The sequence below is a fragment of the Hyla sarda genome, chromosome 4 (genome assembly GCF_029499605.1).
Source record: "Hyla sarda isolate aHylSar1 chromosome 4, aHylSar1.hap1, whole genome shotgun sequence".
Taxonomy (NCBI): domain Eukaryota; kingdom Metazoa; phylum Chordata; class Amphibia; order Anura; family Hylidae; genus Hyla; species Hyla sarda.
In genome coordinates, this window is record NC_079192.1 from 314,843,531 (window position 1) to 314,856,207 (window position 12,677).

General features: G+C 44.6%; 1 protein-coding gene across 2 annotated transcripts in view; it reads left to right on the forward strand.

Annotated features, from left to right (window-relative positions):
• PPP2R2B (protein phosphatase 2 regulatory subunit Bbeta) overlaps positions 1 to 12,677 on the forward strand; it is a 390,278-nt gene that overhangs the window by 58,829 nt on the left and 318,772 nt on the right. The gene's annotated exons all lie outside the window — the stretch shown is intronic.

Here is a 12,677-nt window from a genome sequence, read left to right on the forward strand (position 1 = left end):
TATTGCTATATTGTTTTGTTCTGCTTTAAAAGTTCAGGATTATATATTTACAGGGAACTCCAGGTCATAACCTACATCAGTGTTTCCCAGCCAGGGTGCCTCTAAAGCCAAAGGCTGTCTAGGCATGATGGGAGTTGTAGTTTTGCAACAGCTGGAGGCACCATGGTTGGGAAACACTGACCTACATGAATCAGTGGCATCTCCTTCCCATCAGATAATACAGCCTATGCCTGCAGTATCTATAGCTGGTGGACATGACATCACTGCAGGTGCTGATGGCTAGGTAAGGTTCTGAGGACCACACAATTCAATTGCTCTTTCCCAGACCTCTTTTATAAGGATAGGATCGGTGACCCTATATGAGCACAGCCAAATATTCAGTTCCATCAGATATCCATCAGAATATAAAAAAAGTATGACTAATGATCCAGCCAAATAAATGTTCAGTTGTTGCCCAGAAAACAGGAAATGTAGGAGGCAGCTAGGGATGAGCGAATCGAGTCTGACTAATCCGAATTAGTTATGAATTTCAGGAAAAATTTGATTTGCAATGAATGCGAATTTCGACACGAATCCCATCATTAAACTCTATTTAGTGCGGTCCAGGCTCCAGGGCATCTAAAATGGCAGATCCACATGTGAGGACATAGGGCAAGGAATCCTGGGAAGGTGGGAACAAGGGTCAGCGGGATGACCCTGAATCACATGCAGCATGCAGCCTATCAGCAGCCAGCCACCCCTGTGATGTCACAGCCCTATATAATTGGCAGCCATCTTGCGGCCAGTCACTTCAGCCTTTTATTGCAGAGAGAGAGAGGGAAAGAGAGCAGTGTGTGTTGTACAGAAAAGCATTTTTACAGCAGCGATTTACCTCAAGCCCAAATCTAGCCTAGAAGCACTGGTAGGGATGGAGTGAGATTGAGAGAGAAAGTGCAATTCTGGGTGTAGTACACAGCGACTGTGTGCTGCAGCACTGGTGTGTACAACAACTGAATAGCTAATAGTAACCGGCCAGTTAGGGTGAGAAGAGCACTAAAAGTGTATTGTCCTCTATTAAGTGTATCCTTTGCATACAGGCCAGGGAAAAATGCACACCTGCTGGTGTTGTAGACAAATACTGTTTTAAACGTAGTGGAGCGTATTATACTCTCCTAATGTACCCACCAAGTATATCAGGCAGAGAAGTGCCAGGATGTGCACAGAGGAGTGGCAGAGGCCTAAATTCATCAGGCGGAGGTCGCAGCAGATGAGGGGCAAGTGGCAGCAGGAGTCAAAGTGAGAGGTCTGAGCTCCCAGTATCAGCTAGCAGTCGTGTCTTGACCAGCAACCCATCTGCCGTCGTCGATTGGTTAACACGGTCATCCACTTCATTACAAGTGACATCTGACACCCCCAGTCAACAGTTGGTGGGTTCCTCAGACACAACCGTCAGTTCTCCCATTGCCTCTGTCCTTTGCTGCTCCCTCCCCCACGGAAGTATTTTATGCTGTGGGTTCAGCGCCACTATTTAGTGAGGACAATCTACTAGAGGACACTCAGCAGCTACTAGCCAGCCAAAAAGTGGAGGAGACATGCGCCGCTTCCTCCGCTAGGTGGGCAAGTAGTAATGAGGAGAGTGACGTGAGAGGTGGTGTTGTGAGCTTTCAGGCTCCTGAAGCAGACACTGTTGAGGAACCTGAGGAGGACATCAGTGACGTGCAGACACAACTCGATAATGATGAAGCCGATCGCACTTGGGAGCCGGGTACAGAAGGGGCTTCATCATCATCATCAGAAGAGGGTTGCAGGTTGCCCGTGAGGCAGCAGCTGAGCCAGTAAGGTGGTAGCATGGTTGGCAGTCAGCATGGTGGCAGAAGTGGAAAGTCTGGAGCCAAAACAAGCCCGGGGTTCGTGGCACAGGGGTTCCTGTAGTCGACGGCAGTAGCGGACTGTTGGTGGGAAAAATCAGTTACTCGGCGTTGTGGCAGTTTTTCCTCCAAGCATCCGGAAGATGTTAACCTGGCAACATGCAAGATGTGTCGGCAGAAGGTGAAGCATGGCCAGGGTCCCAATGTTGGCACCATGGCCCTACGTCAACATATGCAGCGTCACCATAAAGTGGCCTGGGAGAACCGTGGCTCCGATGTGGTGGTCCAGCCTGCTGCAGTGGCATGCCGCTCCCTGTTTCAGCCAGCCAAAGCTCCACCACAACAGCCGAAGGGAGCTGTGTGTCATACCCTCCTTCTGTCACTCCAGATGCTCCTGCTCCTCCTACATCGAGCCAGTCATTCCGACAACAATCCATTGGCAAAGCCTTGTCCAAGAGACAACAGTATGCGCCCACTCATCCAACGGCGCAGAAGCTGAATGTGCTCCTATCCAAGTTGCTGGTGCTGCAGTCCCTCCCTTTTCAATTGGTGAACTCTGCACCTTTCAGAGAACTGATGGCTTGTGCCAAGCCGAGGTGGAGAGTCCCAAGCCGTAATTTCTTTGTGAAAAAGGCAGTACCTGCCCTGCACAATTTTGTGGAACAGAAGGTGGGCCAGTCCTCGAGCCTGTCGGTGTGTACCAAAGTGCACGGCAGCGCCCATGTGTGGAGCTGTAACTATGGTCGTGGACAATACATGTCCTTTACGGCCCACCAGGTGAATGTGGTTCCTGTACAGCCACAACAGCATCCTGTGACAGTGTGCGACTCCGCCTCCTCATCCTCCACCATGTCTTCAGCCACCACTACACGGACAAGTCCCAGTGCCCCTCCAGCATACCATGTGTGCAGGGCATGGCAGTGTCACTCTGTTCTTTACATGGTTTGCTTGGCTAACGGAGTCACACAGATGAGGAACTGCTAAAAGTAATTTATCAAGAAATCGAATCATGGCTTACATGGTGGCCGACAACAGCAAGAAAATCTTGTCTCGCTGTGACAAGGAAGCCTGAGGCATGCGCCTTGCATGGCACACTTGTTCAATCTGGATGTCTAGCAGTTCCTGAAGTGTTCCCCCCAATCTGCAAGACATCTTAAAAATGGGAAGGAAACTTTGCATGCACTTCAGCCACTCGTACGCCGCAAAGCACACCCTCCTTTAGCTGCAACATCACAATGTTATTCCCCAACAAAGTCTAATTTGCGACGTTTCCACACATTGGAATTCCTATGTGGGGCCGCCCTTTTTAGGGTGAGTAACACTTGCTAAGAAGGGAATTAATAGGGCGAGAGTAGGGCCTTACAAGGGAAGTTTTTAACCCCACCGGCCACAATGGACAATACGTTGTTTCCTTCCACCTTTTCGAGGAAAGTGTTACTCATCTTAAAAAGGGTGGCCCCACACAGGAACCAATCCCTATTTCCACCTAAAAACCCTGGGAAATGGAAGTGTTTGTAGGTGGAAATAGGGAGAGGTTCCTGTGTGGGGTCGAGTAACACTTGCCAACAAGGGAATTAATAATGCCAGAGTAGGGCCTTACAGGGGACGTTTTTATCCCCACCGGTTACAATGGACCATATGTTGTTCCCTTCCACCTTTTAGAGGCCTTTGAATCACATCAATACTTGGAGGTGTAGGTGGCACATGGTGTTTTTTGCACACCTTTCCTTTTGTTTCATTAAAAAAAAAAAATGTTTGGGTCCATATATTTTATCCTAAGCTTTTTATGAAAAGTTACGTTTTACGTAATGCATAACCTCAATACTTACTTGTGCACACTGACACTTTTACAAGAGGGACCATTTTCTGCCACCCGCCTGATGCCACACATCTGATGCCAAGTTTTCCTCTTTTTCGCCGGGTACAGGTATTGCCACCCACCGCACCACTTTGTCACACAGTCACTTTCAGGACTCCTGATGCTGCTGCCACCTCCAGGCTGTCTCATTCTTACACCATATGTTCTCCTCGTGTTTGATGCTAGCTCCAGGTCGTCTCATACTGCTAGCATATTTTCTAATGCTGCTGCCACCTCCAGGCTGTGCCATTCAGCCACTATATGGTCTCCTCATGCTGCTGCCAATTCCAGGCTGTGTCATTAAGCCACTATATGTTCTCCTCATGCTGCCGCCACCTCCACGCTATGTCAATCAGCCACTAAATCATCTCCTCATGCTGCTACCACCTCCAGACAGTGTCATTCAGCCACTATATGGTCTCCTCATGCTGCTGCCACCTCCATGCTGGGTCATTCAGCCACTATATAGTCTCCTCATGCTGCTGCCAACTGCAGGCTGTGTCATTAAGCCACTATATGGTCTCATTATACTGATGCAACCTCCAGGCTCTGTCATTGTGCCACTCTGCGACAGTGATTCTAATAGTGATGCCTCTAATCTGCATGTCATACTGAATAACAGTATTATTTCACGAACCCAGCACACACACCCTATGCATGTTACAGCAAGGCAAAGTCGGTATAATATAGCTATAGGTGAGGAGTGCGCTCACCTGATAGTGTTGTGCAATGACAGAGGCACAACGCTCAATTTGATAAGCAGCTTAGATTGGGAAATATACAAATAAGTGAATGTAAAAAGGTAGATCAATTTGCAAAAATGCACTGAACTTTTTTCCCAGAAAAAAAAAAAACTTAAATTATATTTTTAGACACCTTGCTGTGCGGGGAACTGTACTTGGCTCCTTTCACTTAAGTGGAGCTGTCCCGCAGTAACCTTGTGCACCGTTTGGTTCAAAGTTTCCTCCACATACATCAAATATGGGACCTCATTCACACAACAAAAGCCAAAAGATTTTCCTTTTTACCTCCATAAGGCTGGTTTTTGTTGGTATACCTTTTTCTGCTGTATGACATAGTGCAGACTGCTGTGTCATTCCATACATATGTATCCAATAAAAATGTACATACTACATGGTGTACGTTGTTATAACAAGAGTTTTTAGTGGTAAAAGACGCCTCAATAAGTCTATTCAGTGGAATCCATGTGAGGTATACTTCTGTAAATCCTCACAATGTATACCTCCAATGGATGTAGCGAATTGTCGTATGAAGGCAGACTTGGGCCAGTGTTTTTTTAAAGGGATTGTCTGGGGAAAAGAAAAATTTGCTCCAGGGCTAATGGTGGTGAAAAAATAGTTAATATGCTATACTTACCTCCTCCGGTCCTCTGTAGCACCGACGCTGCCAGTCTTGCAGTGGTTTTCACTTCTTCCAGGTTCTATGTTGTCCCAACTCCTTAGGAATTGGCCACTTAAAGGGGTTCTCCGGTGCTTACACATCTTTTCCCCTATCCAAAGGATAGGGGATAAGATGCCTGATCGCAGGAGTCCCGCCGCTGGGGACCCCCGGGATCATGCACGCGGCACCCCGTTTGTAATCAGTCCCCGAAGCGTGTTCGCTCCGGGACTGATTACAGGCGACCACCAGGCCGGCGTCGTGTGACGTCACGCCTCCTCCCCGTGTGACGTCACGCTCCGCCCCTCAATGCAAGCCTACGGGAGGGGGCGTGACAGTGAACACGCTTCAGGGACTGATTACAAACGGGGTGCCGCGTGCATGATCCCGTGTGTCCCCAGCGGCGGGACTCCCGCGATCAGGCATCTTATCCCCTATCCTTTAGATAGGGGAAAAGATGTGTAAGCACCAGAGAACCCCTTTAAAGCAATTTTTTTCCCTCCAGACAACATTTCTTCAACATCAGGACTCCCTGTTGTACCATAAATATCTTAGTGATTTTTGCTCAGTTCATTAAATTAATTGGGGGGGGGGGGGGGGTTGTAGTTATAACCAGCCTAACAGAGGGAGGAGTCAGCCTATTAGAGGGACCTAAATCCCCCTTCTGTTGCAGTCATAGGCCCCTTATGGCATTTGGCAATGGGGTTTTTAATACAAATATAAAAAAAATGGATGTTTTCATTTATGTTGCATGTCCACGATTTAACATACATGTTTATAGTATGTATACAATAAGACAGATTTACTATATTGTATGTGAGTAGTGTATGCAGTTGCAGTAGAGATACTTAGATGTTCCTAGACATAATAGCTATGGCAACGTATATGAAAACATTCACTTATTAATACATTGCAGCTTTGATTACAAATTTACTTTTTTATTTATTTCATAAACATCTCTATATATCGAAATATTTTACACTTAAATGGGTCCTTGCTTTCTTTCTAAGACCAGCAGAGCAGCCTCCACCCAGCAGTTGTAATGAGCTGGTCTTTGTATAGTAGAACTGGTTTAATCTGACACATGATATCCTGGCACTTGCTTTAAGCACAGAGCTGCGTCATCATCTCCACAATTTCCTAGAGGATCTGTAGATTTCAAGTAATTGTTGAAATATTGTCATGTCAGGCACAGTCTGGCAGTTTCCATTTAGTCTACTTTATATGTGCAGAGAAAATCTTTTCTACAAACCAGACCTTGGAAGAGCAGCGGCATGATCATGAGGAGTTTATTTACACAAGCGTGTCCTTACATCTGTGCATGCACTCGATGTGGGGAATTTATCATGCATTCTGCTACTGTTCTGACATTCAAAAATCACTCATTTCTATACAAGCCTTATCTACGCAGAATTGTGCCACTTTTAACTGGTTTAATGCCACTGTAGCAAAAGTGGGTGGGGATTTACAGTGATGCGTGACCTCCCACTGCCCATAAGATGTACTATTAATATGTGCAACAAATTGGTATATATTATAGCTAAAATCTGCTGCAGCTCATGATTGATGTACATCTCAGTTCAAAGGTGTACAACCAAATATGCACCATAATAGTTGCATCTTACTTCAGCATGGTCTTACTTAAAGTGTCCCTGTCATTTGCAAAAAAAAAAATTTAATTGGTCGGTGTCTGGGTCCTGAGACCTTCACAGATCACTAGAACAGGCAGGCTGAAGACAGGCTCCATTGTAAGTTTCTGAACACCCACACTCCGATCAATCAAAACTTTGGACATGGACAGATTTAAGGGGTACTCCGGTGCTTAGACATCTTATCCCCTATCCAAAGGATAGGGGATAAGATGCCTGATCGCGGGAGCCCCGCCGCTGAGGACCCCTGGGATCTTGCACGCGGCACCCCGTTTATAATCAGTCCCCGGAGCGTGTTCGCTCCGGGTCTGATTACCCGCGACCACAGGGCCGGCGGCATGTGACGTCACGCCTCCGCCCCTATGTGACGTCACGCTCCGCCCCTCAATGCAAGCCTACGGGAGGGGGCGTGATAGCTGTCATGCCCCCTCCCGTAGGCTTGCATTGAGGGGCGGAGGCGTGACGTCACACACCGCCGGCCGTGTGGTGCCACGTGCAAGATCCCAGGGGTCCCCAGCGGCGGGACTCCCGCGATCAGGCATCTTATCCCCTATCCTTTGGATAGGGGATAAGATGTCTAAGCACCGGAGTACCCCTTTAAAGTGACTAAGGGATAGTAGTGGACAGACAATATAACTATATCAACCAGTGTCAGGCAGCTGCTGCCAAGGCAAATACAATCATGGGATGCATAAATATGAGCAAGACAGAAATAAATCACTGTACAAATCACTAGTCTGTTTTGGACACCAGTGTACAATAAAGATATAGTGGAGCTGGAGAGGGTTCAAAGACGGGCAACCAGAGTAATACGGGGAATGGGAGGACTACAGTACCCAGAAAGATTATCAGAATTAGAATTATTTAGTTCACAAAGAAGATGGTTTAGGGAGTGACCTAATAACTATGTATAAATATATCAGGGGACCTTACAGAGATCTCTCCCTTGATCTATTATACCCAGGACTGTGTCTATAACAAAGAGGCATCCTCTACGTTTAGGGGGTTCTTTACTGTAAGAGCAGTGAGACTGTGGAACTCTCTGCCAGAGGAGGTGGTTATTGTAAGTGCAATAAAAAGGACTGGAAACATTTCTAGACAGTCATAATGTTATAGGTTATAGTATGGACAAGGTTTTTGATTTAGAGATTTATTCTAATTGCCAAACTTGGAGTCCGAAAGGAAATGAGGCAAATTAGCTTTTACCTAATGTTTGTTTGCCATCTTCCGTATCAACAGCTGTACACAGGATCTATACCACGTAAGTGATTGTATATGGGACCATATAGAGATAGATACAGCTGTATACAGATCTGTATACTGTATAAGTAATTATATACAGGATCATGAAGAGGTAGATAGTACCTGTACAAAGTACATATACACCATATAAGTGATTATCGTTACATCTAGGGAACTCACAGATGTCTTTTCTAATCAACGGCATCCTCTTTCAGACAGCCATGACAACTTCTTCCATTCAAAACTCATCTCTTAACATCTGCAGGACAAACATGTCAGACTCTGCATTTTTCCACTGCCATCCCCCTCCTCTACACAGTCTCGCCAGCTACAGGCCTCAAACTGTTATAATGCCCTCCTTGGTGTCCTGCACAGAAAAGGGCAGGTAGGTAGATAGCCAAGTAGGTAGATAACTATGTAGTTATGTAGCCAGATGTCAGCTAGGACGCACGTGGAGGATTCCTTACCTGCTTCCTTGTCATCCGATCGCCGAATGACTGCTCCGTGCCTGAGATCCAGGCAGGAGCAGTCAAGCGGCGATAACACTGATCAATGCTATGCTATGGCATAGCATTGATCAGTGCCTTGCAATCAGTATAATTCATGTTATAGTCCCCTATGGGGGCTATAACGTTGCAAAAAAAAAAAAAGTGAAAAAAAAAGTTAATAAAGATGATTTAACCCCTTCCCTAATAAAAGTTTGAATGACCCCCCCCCCCTTTTCCCATCTAAAAAAAAACTGTGTAAATAAAAATCATATGTGGTATCGCCGCGTGTATAAATGGCTGAACTATAAAAAAAATATATATATATAATTAATTAAACCGCACTGTGAATGGCGTATGCACGAAAAAAAAGTGTATTTTTGGTCACTTTTTATACCATAAAAAAATGAATAAAAAGCTATCAAAACAAAAATGGTACCGATAAAAACTCCAGATCACAACGCAAAACATTAGCCCTCATACTGCCCCATATGTGGAAAAATAAAAAAGTTATAGGGGTCAGAAGATGAATTTTAACCCCTTAACGACGCAGGACGTATATTTACGTCCTGCGCCGGCTCCCGCGATATGAAGCGGGATCGCGCCGCGATCCCGCATCATATCGCGTCGGTCCCGGCGCTAATCAACGGCCGGGACCCGCGGCTAATACCACACATCGCCGATCGCGGCGATGTGCGGTATTAACCCTTTAGAAGCGGCGGTCAAAGCTGACCGCCGCTTCTAAAGTGAAACTGAATGTATCCCGGCTGCTCAGTCGGGCTGTTCGGGACCGCCGCGGTGAAATCGCGGCGTCCCGAACAGCTGATCGGACATCGGGAGGGCTCTTACCTGCCTCCTCGGTGTCCGATCGACGAATGACTGCTCCGTGCCTGAGATCCAGGCAGGAGCAGTCAAGCGCCGATAATGCTGATCACAGGCGTGTTAATACACGCCTGTGATCAGGATGAGAGATCAGTGTGTGCAGTGTTATAGGTCCCTATGGGAGCTATAGCACTGCAAAAAAAATGTAAAAAAAAAAGTGTTAATAAAGGTCATTTAACCCCTTCCCTAATAAAAGTTTGAATCACCCCCCTTTTCCCATAAAAAAAATAAACATATGTGGTATCGCCGCGTGCGTAAATGTCCGAACTATAAAAATATATAATTAATTAAGCCGTACGGTCAATGGCATACGTGAAAAAAAATTCCAAAGTCCAAAAAAGCGTATTTTGGTAACTTTTTATAACATTAAAAAATGAATAAAAAGTGATCAAAAAGTCCGATCAAAACAAAAATCATACCGATAAAAACTTCAGATCACGGCGCAAAAAATGAGTCCTCATACCGCCCTGTACGTGGAAAAATAACAAAGTTATAGGGGTCAGAAGATGACATTTTTAAACGTATACATTTTCCTGCATGTAGTTATGATTTTTTCCAGAAGTACGACAAAATCAAACCTATATAAGTAGGGTAACATTTTAACCGTATGGTCCTACAGAATAATGATAAGGTGTAATTTTTACCGAAATATGCACTGCGTAGAAACGGAAGCCCCCAAAAGTTACAAAATGACGTTTTTTTTTCGATTTTGTCGCACAATGATTTTTTTTTCCGTTTCGCCGTGCATTTTTGGGTAAAATTACTAATGTCACTGCAAAGTAGAATTGGCGACGCAAAAAATAAGCCATAATATGGATTTTTAGGTGGAAAATTGAAAGGGTTATGATTTTTAAAAGGTAAGGAGGAAAAAACGAAAGTGCAAAAACGGAAAAACCCTGAGTCCTTAAGGGGTTAAACGTATTTATTTCCGTGCATGTAATTATGATTTTTTCCAGAAGTACGACAAAATCAAACCTATATAAGTAAGGTATCATTTTAATCATATGGACCAACAGTATAAAGGGAAGGTGTCATTTTTACCGAAAAATGTATTGCGTAGAAACGGAAACCCCCAAAATTAACAAAATGGCGTTTTTTTTCTTCAATTTTGTCACGCAATGATATTTTTTTTGTTTCGTCGTCGATTTTTGGGTAAAATGACTCATGTCATTACAAATTAGAATTGGTGGTGCATCATATGGATTTTTAGGTGCAAAATTGAAAGGGTTTTGATTTTTTTTAAGTAAGGAGTAAAAAACGAAAGTGAAGAACGGAAAAACGCTATGTCCTTAAGGGGTTAATCTTATCTGTCTCCAACACTGCCCAGTATCAGAAACATCGTAGGCGAATGAGAAAGATATAATCGAGATGGTGTTATGACTGATGTGCCATAGAGAAAAGGGTAGGACCTCCATGGACGTCCTATTCTGCCCCAAAATATGTGCAAACAATATTTTGAGATTACAAAGTGCAAGTGAGCAAAAGTATCAGCAAAAGGAAATAATCATCTGTACTGACATGTACGGCCTGTTCAGTACATTTACACTCTACACGATATGCTCTACACACTGGATATTTTCCCTCTGTGTTATGTTCTATTAACAGAAAAGCTTAATGGAACAATCAGGAGCATAACTAACCTTTATAGGGCCCCATAGTAAAGTCAGTGAAGAGCTCCCTTGTCCCTTCAGCCTGTGACCCCATAGTGAGGAACTGGATCACTCTCCTATATATTTTTCAGGGGTCATGCTGCAGTTCCCTCTACAGGGACAGAACAACAAATGTGGAGAGAATGCAGCAATAAATAAGCACTGCAGCCCCTGAATGTTAAGGATGAATGGGGGATCCTGAGGACTTGCACTGTTTATAAAGTGATGGCACGTCTTTGCAATATATGTTGACATCAGTGGACAGCTTTAAAGCACTGGTGGATAGTGTGGGAGACGCTGATTCCAACGAGCCCTACCTTGCCCGGATCCGCCCGTAATTGTAGTTTTATTCTATATGTATATCTTGCTGTAACTGGCACGGGCGGGGCTTCTGCAGGTTAACTGGCACTGACGTCAGCGCCGCTTATGAATATTCATCCCCCCCTCCCTCCAGTTAGGAGCGGTGAAGAGAGGGACAACTGGAAGGAGGGGGATGAATATTCATAAGCGGTGCTGACATCAGTGCCAGTTATGCTGCAGAAGCCCCGCCCGTGCCAGTTACAGCAAGATATACTCATAGAATAAAACTACAATTGCGGGCGAACGGCCAGGTGGATCCGGGTAAAGTAGGGCTCATTGGAATCAGCGTCTCCCGCACTATCCATCAGTACTGTGGATAGTACGGGAGAAAATATCTGACAGTTTTCCTTTAATATAAAAAACAGCTCATGATCTGCCTTCAAACACCTTCAACAATCACATGTTATACCAATTATTTGTATGTTATATGCAGATAGGTTGGGCATGGTGAGATCTGCCCTTTGTAAGTGGCTCCCCATTATGGCTAATTGAGGGTGGTCCTCTGTTGGTGGTCCCATCTTCTATGATGATGAACATGTGAGCTAATAGAGCACATAGTAAGATTAGGTAAGGCGAAAAAACCTGACAAAACTCTTCTACATCCAGTCATTGAAGTGCAAGCTGGCTCAAACAAAGTTTAAAAATAACTCCGTACATAGACCCTCAGACACTGATGTGCATTAATGCTCATGTAAGCATCCTTTCTTAAGAGATGGGAAACGTGTGTTAGATGCCAGACTGTAATAAGGTGCTGACGAAGAATATGATTCAATGTAAACTATCATGTATTAAAAAATTCACAAGGGGTTTCTAGGATATAAATATATCAGGGTGTTTGCTTTACTCCTCCACCACTAAAAATATATTGAAATCAGCATAGATATGAAAAACTCTAGAATACAATAGAATTAGATACAGCACCTCATATGTACACTGTCTCTGGATGTTACACACTTATGGTTCCCCTACACAGTAATGGTACCCCAACAGTAAAAATTCCCACACACAGTAAACATGCTTCCCAGTATTGGTACCAACTTACTATTGATGCCAATTTAGGGCCACAAGTCAGCAATGGTGTCCCTTAATGAGTCCCCAACAATGTTGTCTCAATTCAGTAACAGTGCCTCCTAAGTGTTCCCCATACTCGGTAATGCTGCTTGATAGTACTTCCACTTAGTAAGGCTATGTTTACATGGCAGTGCGGAATTATTCTGCGGAAATTCCTCAGCAACAGATTCCCATTTATTTTAATTGGATTCTGCTGCACTGTGCACGTGGCAAAATTTCACAAAAACATTGAACAT